We start from the raw sequence: 13,937 nt of genomic DNA, 5'->3' as shown, positions 1-13,937 counted from the left end.
AATATAGTCGATCCATCTTCTCCATTCCGATATGTATCTTTCGTTTGAGTGATCTTTGAGATATGATGAAATTTTTGCCATCTCTGCCAAATGCACGACTTTTAATGTCCATTCCTCAATAGTAGGTGGATCTTCCTTCTTCCAATACTGTGCCACCAATAGCCTAGCTGCTGTTATTAAATTTAAAACCAACTTAGTCTCTATTACAGTACAATCCGTAACTATTCCCAACAAAAAAAACTGTGGTGTAAATTTAATCTTTTTCTTTAAAATATTTTGAATAATCCACCATATTTTTATCCAACAGTACCCACTTTTCCTTCCCTTTGGCTTCAACTCTCAGCCAGGGTAGCCCAGCCCACTTTGCTCTCAGCAACCAGTAGTTAATTTGAACAGTTAATTGAACAGTTAATTTAATTTAATTTACTATCAGCTAATATCTGATTTCATTTAAAATTTTCTTGACCTTTGAATTTACATTTCATTTTCATTTGTAATCAATATTTACAAATATGTAATATTATTTGCATGAAAAACACAAATTCTGGATAAATGGATGCTAATTTTCTGATTTTAATTAAACTTGTTTTAATGTAGGTAAATATTCAGTTTGCAAAAATCTAGAAATTGAGATGATGATATTCAATTTTTGGATGATACTTGATCCTTCAATGAAAGAATCAGTATTCAGACAAGTGAAACATTTGAAAAAACCATGGAAAATTGCAGAAAAAACGCCAATATTAGTAAGTAAATATTGAAACAAAAGAATAAATAAAAATAGAAAATACAGAATGAGTTGTGTTAAAATATGTTCCTTATGAGAAAAGCAGCTGTTTTTTTAAAAAAAACTACACAATAATTTAGAGCAATGGAAAATACTACTTAATATTAAAATTTGAGGTGAATAGAATAGAATAGAATAGGATAGGATAGGATAGGATAGGATAGGATAGGATAGGATAGGATAGGATTTTGGAGGTCTTCTAGTCCAGCCCCCTGCTCAAGAAGGAACCCTATTCCTTGTGTATCCAATCACACTTGGCCAATAAAGTATTCTATTCTATTCTTTTCTCTCAGACAAGTGACTGTCCAGTCTCTTTTTAAAAACCTCCAGTGATGGAGTGCCCATGGTTTCTGAAGGCAAGCTGTTCCACTGGTTAATTGTCCCTACTGTTTGGAAGTTTCTCCTTAATTCCAGGTTGCTTTTCTCTTTGATCAGTTTCCAACAATTATTTCTTGTTCTGCCTTCTGGTGCTTTGGAGAATAAATTGACCCCATCTTCTTTGTGGCAGCCTCTCAAATATGAAATACTGCTATCATGTTACCCCTAATTCTTCTTTTTTTTGGACTAGCCAGACCCAAAACCTGAAGTCGTTCTTCATATAGTTTAATCTCCAGGCTCATTGTAGTTGCTCTTCCCTGAACTTTTTCCAAGTCTCAACATCTTATTTGTACTATGGTGACCAAAATTGATTGCAGTATTCCAGGTGTGGTCTTACTAGGGTTTTGTAAAGGGACACTAATACTTCACGTGATCTTTATACTAGTGAAATCAATAGTGTAAGTCAAAGAGGTATTGCCCTAGATTGTGAACATTATTAGCTACTGTGAACATTATTAGCTACGGAACACTTTGTTCGATAACAGGTGTCTGTGAACATCAGTCACTGGGGTACATTGGAAGGTTTGTTGCTTCACAGATAGTGGAAATAGGATACTGCTATAAAAGGGAATACTGTACTAAATGGTTTTATGGGTTGAAGACCACTGCTGTCCTTCCACTATTTAGAACTCTGTTCTAAATCAGATATCTTGATGCTGCTTGGGAAGTCACAGCCTAACTGCTGCTATCAGATCAGGGAAAGCTATTTTAGAAGTAGAGAGGTTAGCATTTGTTACTGAAATTATTTAGGCTTTTTACACTGTTCTGAAGCTATTTCAAATTAGAAATTACCATATTCTACAAAGCCATCTATACAAGGAATCTTGATTTAGATTCTCTTAAATGATAATTAGAGTAATTATTTAACTATCTTGAAAAATACTTTTGCGTGAATCAGTTTTAATGTTAGCATGATTTTTTTTTCTACCGGTAGATAACATTTTGATGTAATTCCTGCTTTGTTAAGTGCTTACTGAACCATGCCTGCCAGATTACACATCTTTTGATAGATTTCCCTTTGTAAAGACAAATTACATTTTATTCAGTGAAATCAAGGGTTTCCTGGAAAAACTTTCTTTCAGTTTATTGAAGAACTTTTGGAGATTGCTAGGCAATGTGAAGATGGAGACACAAAGAATGCTAAAAGCACATCCTACCAAAGAAAAATAACTGCCATATTTCATCTTTTAAAAAAATATAGGTTTATAGAGAAAAGACATAAAAGAACAGATTGTGGGAAGAGCAGAAAGTATTTTGAGATAATTTTTAAAGGCAAATGAGTGTTTCTTCAATGCACGAGCCACATACCACTGAAGCTGCTTTAGGTTTTAGCAACTCTCAATTTTCACCTAAGGTCAGAATAGCAAACTACACTGCTTTTCACACATTCATATTTGAGTACTGCTAAAGACTGCAGATGGGAGAGGTGTAGATGGAAAACTTATGTTTCCTTTTTCTACTTTTCCTAAAACCTTTTTCTTCTGAATAGATCCAAAATAAGGATGCTGTATGAAAAACAGACTGAGCCAGGAATAGTGTATGTTGACTATTTTTCATAAAGCATGTACCATTTGACAGAAGGATGTTGATTACATGACACCATATGCATAAATTGCAAGGCATCTCTCCCAAACACAGATTATTAGAGGGATGACCATTCTCCCACCCCCTCTGCATAAATTCCAGTTTCTGGGAGAATTCTTAAAATATTTAAAACACCAGCACCTATTCTTGAGTGGGGAGATGCTTTTTCTTTCCACATTTTTCTGAATTTGACTAAAGCCAGCATTTCTTCTTTTCCCCAGAACTAAACTTTTAAAAACGTGGCTCCAATTTTCCCTTGTTTCCCTTATCACTCTCCAAGCAGGTCTGGATTGGCAAATTTAGTCTTGTACAGATCTGCGCCTAGAGTAATAGAAGAGAAAGGATTTTCATTTCACTCACACACACCTGTTAGATCAGCTTACTCCCCATTTCGTTGTATTTATTAAAATCCTTTAAATATAAATATGTTTGTGTATGTCCACGCGCACGCGCGCGCGCGCGCGCGCACACACACACACACACACACACACACACAAGCTAGCAATCAGTAGCCAATAGGAAAAGAAACAGAAATATATAAATTGATGCTCCTGCCTGCCTATATTTTTCCTGCAATTGGTTTTTGTTATTCCAGAGTCTGCGTCAATGTTTTATGAAGCTAATCACTGACTTGTCTATAGGACCCTAAATACATATACACACACAAGTTTTTATTTATTTGACTGCTATGGAACTCCATAAGTCCCTGTTCCCATGAGTTCTTGCTCCCTAGCTTTAAAAGGTTTGAGAAACAGGGTAGCAGAATGCCAAGACAAAACAAGAAAAAAACATGAAATATGACAAAGTTGGCTCTATTTTTTACAGTAGTGCCTTGGGGGTACAATCATGAGTCATATACATTAAGACTGGTGCTGTGCATAACACATAATTCCCCATTTTTCTTCAAATCCAAAGGAAAGAATTCTCTTTGCTTTGAAAAGCTTTATGAACTGAAATGCCTTCACAGGAGAAATCTGGCTTGAAACTGTGTAAATAAATCAAGACATATGGCAGTGTCAGACCAACCAAGTATAACTAATAAATAAAATCTCAAAAGAAACATTACATGTGAAAATTATTGTAATTTTATAATCACCTATTTAAAATGGTAGGTGTCTTTTAAATCCTTGAAGTTGACAAGCAACAATATATGAAAATTACATTGTGCATGGGGGCTCTGTTTAAAACTGCTGAAGAGAATGGAATCAAGTGCAATGTATCCTGGTCTTAGAACAGTTCTCATGTGTAGCTTGAATTTTTAAAAGTACTAGAAAATGAAAACTCAGGAGGGAAAAAAACAGAGACTTTTAACAATTACTACTAACTTTTAGTTGTTGAGAATTCCATAGTCAGTTGTTGACTAATGTTTCAATTCTATGTGAACAATACCAACTCTCAGTTCAATATAATTGGAGGTCACCAGTTTGATTTTAGAAATAGTACTAGCTGAAATCAAACTTCTGATTAAATATATTTGAAGCTCCACAAAAATCTGTTTTGAAATGCTAGCAATTTTATCATAAGCTTTTTAAAAAATGCTTATGAAGATTAAACAGCATTTCCTGATCAAATATGGCTTTATGGATATATATAAAACCACTCAGCTTCAAGGCCATCAAGCATTGTGTCAAATAGCAGCTAATTCAGAAAAACAGAATAAGAAGTCTGTTAGATGTAAATGACTAACATGCCTTGTCCATGGTATAACAAGGGTTAACATCCACCCACCAGACCCTTCCCTTGACCCCTCCTTACCTTAGCTCCACCTCCCAGGTATAAAAGGTACAGTCCAGGGGTCCCATGTGCATTCCAGACGATGACCTGTAACAGAGACAAATGTTATGAATAAAGATATCTTAAACCAAGCATACCTCGTGTTGGAATCATTGGGTTAGATCCTTGGAAACCTGTAACAAATATGGTAGCAGAGGATGGTTGATAACCCAATCGAAACAAGGTATGCAAGGAATCTCCAAGCTGACTGAAAAGGAGAGGAGACCGAACACCCGAGCATACCTGAAGAGCATGGCAGCACAAGCATCCACTGCAGAGAACTCGCAGGAGGAGGTGGCGAGCCAGATCGAGCAGGGATCCACTCCCAGCACCCCAACAAGACACGAGAAAGACGAAGCCACCGCAACCGAAGAAAAAGAGGGAAGCGATTTGAAATCCAAGTTGCTAGACCTCATCGAGGCGGCACCGAACAACCCTAAACTCACTGCAAAACTCCGGGCCCTGATCGAGGACTGTGGAGCAGCGGCGAGGGAGGAAGAGACAGAATCCGACCACGAAGAAGAGGACACGGTAGGCAAAACACCCCCAAAACATTTTCCCGCTGAAGAAGCCGGGGACAAAAAAACTTTTTCCCCATGGTGGCCATCTTGGAAAATGATGTCACCCAAGATGGCCGACCAACGCCCAATGAGAGCCCAAGATTTGAATTTTCTGGCGGGAACCGAGGCCTACCCTCGGACCACTGAAGAGAACCCCACGATCGACCAAGGTTGGTGGGGAGAGAATCCAGCTAGCTCGCCTACCGAGCTAGAAATAGACAAGGCCATGCGGGTGCTGACCGTGGCCTTCGGTGACAAGACCAGGCTACCGGGCCCACACAAAAGGGCACCCGTGGCCACAGAAAGGACAACTGGCTACCTAAGGGACCTAGAAGGGATTTGCCCGGACCGCGCCGACCTCCCAGGTTGGCCACAATGTCTACCGCTACCCACCGGGGACCCCTACATGATACGCCCATGGCACCCATCTGATCCCTGGGGAGCCGCACACCACTCACTGATCCGAAGGCCCAATCCAAGTCACCTGGGACCAACAGCCGGCGAGAGGAGCAACCCGGACCGAATCCAAGGCTTCTGCACCGGGCTAAGCCATCCGGACGCCAGACCGAGCTTCGCGAGGCCGACAACTACAGCGATGCACCCGATGGACGACCCGGCGACTCAGTGGACCTTGCGGCAGGACCACGACTGACCAAGTCCACCCAGAACCGAGCCATGGAGCTATCCTGCTGCTTGGGGTCTTCCACCAGGAGCCGCGAACACAAGCACCTTCCTCAGCGACTGCCGGACAAGAATGATCCCTGAGCATGTGCAGGAGCTGCCTAGAAGAAGAGAAGAGAAGAACATAGACTCAAGTCTATACAGAGCAGTAATGTGCATTCCTGTGCTATATTGTGAGTTCCCTCACATAAAGAACCATGGACAGCGACAGAATGTGAGTAACTCCACACACAGTGCTGTGACTTTGCCTGCTGATTTCCAGAAACTTGAAACAGATGGGACAAACCTCTTTAACTGGAACCAGCAACTACAAATTGTTTTTCTAAGAGAGGATATGCTATTCTTAATTAATGACCCCCCTAGAAAGCCCTGGTCCTTTGAGATAGATTGCCTACACCATAGGGCTTTTTACATACTTATTGCAAGTATTTCTCCCAGCATCTACCCTAGCCTAAGCCACCACCTAACAGTGCCAGAAATACTACAAAAAATACACAATCTATTCTACAGCAAAAGCGCAGCCACAACAACCAAGATCTCTAGGGAATTTTACTCTGCTAGACACAAGGCCAGCACACCAATGGGGGAACACATACTGAACCTAAATGCTACTAGACTGGAACTCACACAGAGAGGAGAGGCGATATCAGATGAGACCATGAAAAGCATTATAATCAATTCACTTGACTCTAGCTGGTACGGGTTCATAACGCCTCAGCCTCAGTCTAGAGCACCTCACACTAGAGACCCTCACAAACAAATTAATAGCGGAAGACAGCCTTAGGAGAGACCGTTACGCAAGTCGCAGGGAAGGCAGAACAACCAAAAGGGTCAATTTTCAGGTCAGGGAAAGCATTCCAGAGTGTTACACTTGTGGTTCCAGGAACCACTATAAGAGGGACTGCCCCAGAAACACCAAGGATAGGGAAAGGCAAGGACGCAGACCAGGCTTCCACGACAGGCACCCATCTGACAAGAGGTACAGGCGCAGGGACTCCCCCAACCCAAGGGACAGAAGAGAGAGGAGAGATAGTTCCAGAGAAAGCCAGACAGGCTCAATGTATGGGCTCGGAGACCAGGAAAACACACACACCCAGTTGAGGGATGCATGGCTTATTGACTCAGGGGCTACCAATCACACGACTAACAATAGAGAAATACTAACAGCATTCAGAAAGGAGAATTATTATGTAAAGGTAGCAAACCAGGATAGGGTTCTAGTAACAGGCAGGGGCAACACCTACATAAACGGAATAAGAGAACTAGAGGGGGTATTACTTGTACCCGGAATACCACGCAACATACTAGCGACCCTCAAACTGAGTAAGGACGCAGGCATCAAAACCACCTTTGAGGGAGGGAGAGTATACATGACTAGGGACAATAAGGACATAGGTAAGATAACTATCGAGGGAGGGCTAACATACCTCCAATCTGAAGGGGAACCACAGTCATGTCAAAACATACACACAGAAAGCATTGAAGATGAAGCAGATGACAATGAGAAAATAGAGGGGGATAAGGCAGAAGACAATACAGGGAGCAAACAGACACATGAGCCAACACACAAGGGGAAATTGTGCATTGGCAGGCCCATGCACGATGACTGCGCTCACTTACTACACCGAAAGCTAGGTCACGCCAGTTTCCCAGTCATACAAAAAATGCTGGAATGTTCAAATGGTTCAAAAATAAAGAGCTGTAAAAGCTATCTAGAGTGCTCTGTATGTAAATGCTCGAAAATCAAAACCAAGCCCAGACCCAAGAGAGCCACATGCACCACAAAGTCCACTTTTCACTTAGTACACATGGACCTGATGGGCCCCATGAAACCTTCCATAAAATTTAAGAAGAGATACTTCCTAACCATAGTAGACGACTTCAGTAGGTATGGGTTCGTGTACACACTCAGACACAAGAATGAAGCATTCCAGAAATTTAGGGAGTTTTACAAAAGGGTGGAAACACAACATAACACAAAGATAAAACAGATAATGACAGACAGAGAGTCCGAATTCCTATCCAGGGAGTTCTCGAATTGGCTGAAGGAACGCAGGATACTGCACTTTAAATCAACGCCGTTTTCCGCATTTCAGAACGGAGTGGTAGAAAGAAAAAATGAGATACTGCAGACCATGACCAGGTGCGTGTTGGAAGACGCAGGACTAGGGCAATCATTCTGGGCAGAAGCACTTGCATACTCTAACTATATCTTGAACAGGCTTTGGTCCAGCATAGTAGACAAAACACCATACGAGATAATGTACAGCAGGAAACCCCAAATAGGACATTTTCACATATTTGGTGTAACTGCAGATGTACACATCCCAAAGCAACTTAGGTGTAAGGGAGAAAAGGTCTCGAGGAGGTTAAGGTTCATGGGCTACGAAACCGGGACTAAGGGGTATAGGTTTATTGACAGAGATAACAGATTCATTATATCTAGAACAGCGGTGTTTCATGAAAACGCAAACTGGTCCAGAATACACCTCAATGAAATACTACACAGACAGGAAGATACAGACAGGGCAAGAGGTGAGGGCAACCAGGACAAAACAGACACACACAAACACGAAAGACGCAAACCAAGACACCATGAAATAGCTACTAAGGAATGGAAGGAAGATCATCCCACAATAAAGGTAGACACCCTCACCAAGAAAGAGGCCAGGTACATGCATGACAGCGAGACACCACCCAACAGGCCTGTCAGATCCAACTGGAACAAAACCCCAAAAAGGCTCGATGATTACATCCTATCCATACACACTAACAGAATAACACCCAACTCATATGAAGAGGTACTCAGGCTGCCACCGGAAGAAAGAGATAGGTGGGAACAAGCCATGGACAAAGAGATGGCCAGCCTGAAGGAATTAAATGTGTACACCCCCTCTAAGGCACCCACCGACAAGACACCTATTGGGACTAAATGGGTCTTCAAGATCAAAGAGCTTGAAAACAACCAGGCACTATACAAAGCTAGGCTGGTAGCACAGGGGTTCACCCAAAAGTACCCCGAGGACTACACAGACACTTACTCACCAACAGTCAGGTCTGAAAGCATTAAGAGTGCATTGGTAGTAGGGTCTCTCCTAGGACTCGAAGTGTATCAGTTTGATGTGCAAACAGCCTACCTCCATGCAGAACTTGATAAGAAAATCTTTGTAAAGGCACCCCCCGGGAGAAACAAAATGCAAGGGGACACTTGGCTATTAAACAAAAGCTTGTATGGTTTGAAACAGTCCAGAAAGAGGTGGTACGATTGCTTGGCAGCGATACTCAAGGATATGGGCTTCGCACCCACTTCTGCCGATCTTTGCTTTTTCCTAAAGAAGGAAGGTACATCAATAGAGTACGTATTAGTTTACGTGGACGATATTTTATATTTTGGCCCATACAAACGAAAGTGCGATACATTTGCAGAGAAGCTAGGCAGGCACTTCACACTCAAAACATTGGGGAAAATAAACAAGTACCTAGGGGTACAGATAACCAAAACACAGAACGGGTTCAAACTCTCTCAGAGAGAAAAAATACTGGAACTCTTACATAAGTGCAATATGGATGAAGCCAAACCCTGCGAGACACCCATGCAGGCTGACTTCCTAAAGCACATGTATGAGCAAAGTGAGCCATTTAAGGACAACACGCTATATAGGTCCATTATAGGGTCACTGCTATATATAGCCAATTGGACCAGGCCAGACATCATCCTGGCAGTCAACCTCCTGTCCAGACACGTCAGTGAACCCACCACATATCACTGGGAAGGAGCAAAAAGAATTCTCAGGTACCTTAAATACAGTGCAGATGCCTGCCTACACCTAGACCCATCCAATTCCAAAGAACCCATCTTAACCTGCTACGCGGATGCCGACTGGGTCGGAGACACGAAGAGCAGAAAAAGCACGTCCGGCTACGTGTTTTTCATCAACGACTGCCCAGTGCACTGGTACACCGGAAAACAAAACCTGGTTGCCACCTCCACAGCAGAAGCGGAATACACTGCCTATCCAAGGCAGCAAACAACCTAACATGGTTTGATGACCTGCTCTCTAACATATGGATCGAGCCAGTCTACCCCATCATAATACACGAAGATAACAAGGCAGCCATAGACATCTCCATGGCAGACGCAGTGGGGCAAAGGTCAAGGCATATTGACATCAAGCATAAACACGTTAGGCAGTTATCGAGCATCGGATTTATCAAGGCCGTACATTGCGAGACTGTTGAGCATCAAGCATAACCACGTTAGGCAGTTATCGAGCATCGGATTTATCAAGGCCGTACATTGCAAGACTGTTGAGCAGATTGCAGACATACTGACCAAGCCACTGCAGAACAAGCAACATGCCTACCTCACCACAAAATTAGGCATACACCTACAACCTGCACACATGCATCAGCATGTTAGACATTTAGAGGGGGATTTGTTAGATGTAAATGACTAACATGCCTTGTCCATGGTATAACAAGGGTTAACATCCACCCACCAGACCCTTCCCTTGACCCCTCCTTACCTTAGCTCCACCTCCCAGGTATAAAAGATACAGTCCAGGGGTCCCACGTGCATTCCAGACGATGACCTGTAACAGAGACAAATGTTATGAATAAAGATATCTTGAACCAAACATACCTTGTGTTGGAATCATTGAGTTAGATCCTTGGAAACCTGCAACAAAATCAAAACTTCAAAACTATATTCTTACGCACAGTGAGCAATCAACTGTTGTATATGGTTCCCATCTTTCTAAATATATTAATCTTGTTAAGTTCTGGGCGAAGAATGGAGGCGAGGCCAGAGTGATTTCTAACAGTTCTTTATTCAATACTGCCTATGAGGCAATCTCGCTCCCTGGCTGACACAGCTCCTTTTATATGAAACTGATCAGCCAAATAAACAATTAGGAGAGAGTATTTTCCCGCTGCAACAGAGGACCAGAATGAGAACTTCAACTGACAACTATACACTATATACAATACATAACTCCCTTCCCCACCAAGACAGAGCATTATGGTGATCAAATAACAATTTAACATATGTAGTCTTTTAGGTAGGCAGGGCGGTGATGTGTCCGTCCTGATCTATGAGGTTCCATCCCAAGACCAGTAGCTCTAGAGCCTTGACTAGGCGGAGTGGCTGATGCTGCTTCAGGTGCAGCTGGTGGCAGCAGCAAGGGCTCAGTCACTGGTGCTTCTAACACAAAGGGAACCGAGTCAGCAAGCATCTGTGCCTCACCACAGTCTCTTGTCGGTACCATTGGTGGTAGTGGCTGAGTTGGCATGTCCTTAGCTGGGGTTGTCTCTGGTGGAGTCCATTCTGGCTGGCAGCAGACGGAGCAGGGGTGAAATTCAACTGGCTAGGACCAGCTAAGGAGAGCGGGTAGGGACAATTTGAATCAGTTCGCCAAACCAGTAAAAATCATCCCTGGTTGGCCCCTCCCACATCCGCCTGCCTTGTCGCCAAGAGCTTGGCCCTGATTGAGGCTCCCTGGGGTGGAGCCCACAGCCTGGCTCTTGAGAAGGTCTTGCGGGGGGAAGCCCCTTTACACAACCCAGCTTCTCTTTCAGGTGGGCAGGAAGCCCCCTCCTACCATGCAGCCGGCTGGTTGAGAATCAGGCACTCCTGGGAACCACTCCCCGGCTGGACAAGGAAATTCTAGCAGGAAGGCATCTCCTTTGGGCTACTGAGCACCAGCCTGCATGTCTACTTGATGCTGCAGGTGCCAGGCTACAATCCTGGATCTGATGGGTGCTACAGCTCTCATGCCAGCTGTGCATGAGGTAGTTCTAGCAAGAGGTAGTGGAGGCTGCTGGGTAGCAACCGGGGCTTGGTGGTGGGTTGTGCTGGGCAGAAGGGGGGTGGAGGATGAAGCAAGGCAGGGGCTGCAGAGCTGACCCAAGGCCCCCATCTGCTTACCTGAATGCCCTTCAGCCAGGCCACCCATGCCAAACCCTCACACACACACCGGGCAGCCACATCCCTTCACTAATCTGTTTCCAGCTTTGTTCTCCGCTGCACATTCAGGACAAGAAAATTAGTCTTTTGGACTATGGAAAAAAAAAAAACCAATAGTTCAGACCTTCCAACTTCTCATGAAAAAAAATAATCTCGCAATGTTGGAAGGTTTTTTTTACTGTAGTCCCAAAGACTACTTTTGGTGCCCTGCATGTGACGATGGAGAACGGAGCTGGAAAGTAAGCTAGTGAAGGGATATGGCTGCCTTGGGAGGGTTGGTGGGGAGGGACCTCTGTGTGTGTGTGTGTGTGAGGGGGGGGAGGGGCGACAGAAAGAACATTGCTGCCAGCCCTGGATAACTCTCCGAGGTTGGATCGAATCTCTCCCTCCCTCCCTCCCTCCCTCCCTCCCTCCCTCCCCCCCCCCCTCTCTCTCTCTCTCACACACACACACACACACACACACACACACACACACACAGATATACACACACACTGTTCTTTCTTTGGGATAGCAGCACAGATGCCCCTCCCAGGATTGGAAGGCTGAAGGCTTCGGATGGAACATTTTGGAGATGTGTGTCTGTGCTGCGATCCCAAGTTCAATCCCGATTGACTTTCTTGCCAAAAAAATCACAGAATGTGAACACATGACCCAGAACATTGCAACTGTCATAAATACATGCCAGTTTCCAAGTGTCTGAATTTTGATCACATGACCATGTGGATGTTGCAATGGACATAAGTGTGAAAGATGGTCATAAGTCAATTTTTTCAGTGTTGTTCTAACTTTGAATGATCACTAAATGAATGGCTGCAAGTTGAGGACTACCTGTAGTCTATATCAATTTATTCCTGCTGTGTTCTTTGAAAATTTCTATTTAGCTAGTATATGTGTTAGGATCAGGGAGATTGGTTAGCAGCTAACAAATATTCTAGCTTTTCTTACATGAAATCTGCCTATATCTTTACATCTGTTGGTCTGGGTTTTTTTTTTTTGTTGTTGTTGCATTTTTACAATTAAACAAATCTCACTCATATCTTATGCATAATTGCGACCATTTACATACCATAACATTCCAATTCAAATACATTCTATACAATTTTTACTATACATTTTAATTCTACTTCTATTTTGTCTATTTCTTTTCCATTTTTCTGTACTCAATCCAGTCATACCACTTCTCCCATATTGCATAGTATTCCGAATCTATTTGTCCTTTCAATTCAATTGTCAACTTGTCCATTTCTGCACAATCAAATATCTGGTTTGTGCCAGATAAAACTGGTCTGGTTTTAAGATTGTGATCATATAAAGCGAATAATTCAGAATTAAATTTGTATTGATAAAATGCTGTCTCATCTCTTCATCTTGACACTGGATATGGGATCTGCAGCAAAAAAGAAGGTTGGGGAATTCTGGAGGTTGAAGTCCAGAATCGAGGTAGCCCTCGATTTAACAACTATTTCTTCTACCCTCTGTTCCTACCTCCCATCTCATGAGGCCAATAACTTTATTCTGGAAATTACATGTTCAGAAGGAAGCTGAATCCAGTAGGCCCCTTGAAATTAACAGGATTAACTTTTGCATATACATATAGTCTTCAATTTACAACAGTTCATTTAGTGACCATTCAAAGTTACAATGGCACTGAAATGACTGCTTTTCAACTTACAGTGATTGGAGCATCCTCATGGTCACATGATCAAAATTCAGATGCTTGTCAACTGGTTCATATTTATGACAGGGATCATGTGATCAACTTTTGCAATCTTCTGACATATTCACTTAACAACTGTGCTATTAACTTAACAACTGCAGTGACTTACTTAACTGTGGCAAGAAAGGTTGTTAAATGGGGCAAAATTCACTTAGTACCACAGGAGCAGCTCCTCGCATTGTGGCTGCTGCAATGAATATGAGAAGCCCAGCCAATGTTTTGAGCACAGTTAACATCTCCAGCCTAATGAGTCTTCTGTTAACACTCACCACATCTGTCAATTTACCAACTCCAGTTACTGCACCAGTGAACATTGCACATCCAGTCACTATCACCTCACCAATGAATCTCCCAACACCAATGACATTAGCTGGCCCTTAAATCTAGCCATGAGACCTGTAGAAAGCATGCCTTTCCTTCCCCAGGCATTGTCAACCTCTCCCCCCTAGTAAAAAAAAACCTAGAACAAAAACTTCATGCAGTATTAAA

Source organism: Pantherophis guttatus, chromosome 4 (assembly GCF_059756535.1).
Source record: "Pantherophis guttatus breed Tessera chromosome 4, ASM5975653v1, whole genome shotgun sequence".
NCBI classification, from domain to species: domain Eukaryota; kingdom Metazoa; phylum Chordata; class Lepidosauria; order Squamata; family Colubridae; genus Pantherophis; species Pantherophis guttatus.
The sequence above is the reverse complement of the archived record's forward strand: the minus strand, read 5'-3'. Positions refer to the sequence as shown.